Consider the following 1,725-nt stretch of genomic DNA (forward strand, 5'->3'; position numbering starts at 1 on the left):
GAAATCTCACATTCCATGTCTAAAAGGCACATTTTGCTCCCAAGTTCCCAACGCGAAGCCGCGCAGCGCTCGCCTCGTCGCCGCTCAGCTCATGTTTGTGTCTTTCTAAAGTTCTCAAGAGCGGCTTTGCGGCAGTCAAGCGCTCGAGATCAATATTTAAAGACGACGCCTGACGTCACGTCATATTTTCATATTCCTCGTGCGTTTGTCTTTTTAAAGGAGTACTGCCCAGCTGCATGTACCATTGCGCTAAGTGCATTTTGTTTTTGTTTTTTTTGTTTTTTTTTCTGCTTAAACTCTCATTTGCCCCGCGTCTTCACGAATTGCTTGCGACCGTGGAGTGGATCCTTAATCGATTCTTTAATTATATTAAATTGTTTATAGTTTTACAAAATTACTTCTCCGAGACCCTAAAGTAAACAGCTCTCTGCTTAAAAGTATTATTTATGAGGTTCTCACACCAGTGGCGTTAAGAGGATGCTATTTTCACAGTAAATGTGGATTTAATATTCACAGCCGTGTTGCTCTGTTAAAAAGTTCAAACTACAAAAGTCTAATTGCACTTTAATGTAAGTAAAGAGCATTTTTGTTCATTTTTGAGCCTCAAATTGTAGATTGGCTATACTGTTGCTGTGAAGAATGTAAAAAACAAACAAAAAAAGACAACGATAATAAAATAACAAAATAACTTGCACTTTTGTTCACACGATTGGTTATGTAACAGTATATATATATATATATATATATATATAGTACTTTTCAATGGAATCTTAGACTTTTGGACCTCACTGTATGTGTAAACTTTAATATATCAGTCACATACTGAATCCGATTTAAGCATCTGTAAATATAGTTTAGAAGATAGAAACCGTCCTTTTATCTCTTGCTGTTTTGTAGTTGTTTGGAAACATCAGCCTCTATTGGAAGGTTAAATAAGGTCAAAGGCACTGGACTGGTGCACATTTGTAGTTTTAATATCTCCTAAAGACAATTATCAAGACAAACAGACCCTTAATCCTCATTCCCTAATCTGCTGCGCAGAGCTTTATTTCAGTGTGTTTGTCTAGAGGAACATTATTGTTGACAGGTCTCATTTCTCTTGGAGAGAGACGTCTTTGGTTTGCACAGGTGAAATCCCTACGATTACAATCATCCTCTCAGAGCGGAGGATTTTAATGTCCACATGTCTTAGTGTGGAGTAGAAGGCTGAAAGTGATAAACACATTCTCATTAACATTGCTTACTTTTATTGGATATAATCCTAAATTGCTTGTACTTCTGCTTACAGGCAAACAAATAATTTCTAACCTCTGTCATCTCCAAAGGCTTGGATGTTGTAGACATGGATTGCACTAGAGAACAAGAGCATTTCAGTCAGCAAATGTCACTCGTTTGGTGTCGTTCTGACATTTCCCACAAAATACTGAATGTGCAAGTTATATTTATATAATGTTGACACCATGAAATGAGCACTGTACCCCAAAATAATGTGAAAATATTAGGCTTATCAGTCGTTCAGTGAAAAACCTGCCTTGCAATAGCTTTCTTTCTTTCTTTCTTTCTTTCTTTCTTTCTTTTTTTCTTTCATGAAAAAAATACCTGCCCCAAAGGTCATAGCATGTAAATATATAATGCAAGCTATGGGACTATTCTCTTCGTGGGGTTTACAGAGAGAGTGTCTATCTGTAGACAATTTTCCCAATTAGTGGGGCACCAGAGAGTCTG

This window comes from Onychostoma macrolepis, chromosome 03, assembly GCF_012432095.1.
Source record: "Onychostoma macrolepis isolate SWU-2019 chromosome 03, ASM1243209v1, whole genome shotgun sequence".
Taxonomy (NCBI): domain Eukaryota; kingdom Metazoa; phylum Chordata; class Actinopteri; order Cypriniformes; family Cyprinidae; genus Onychostoma; species Onychostoma macrolepis.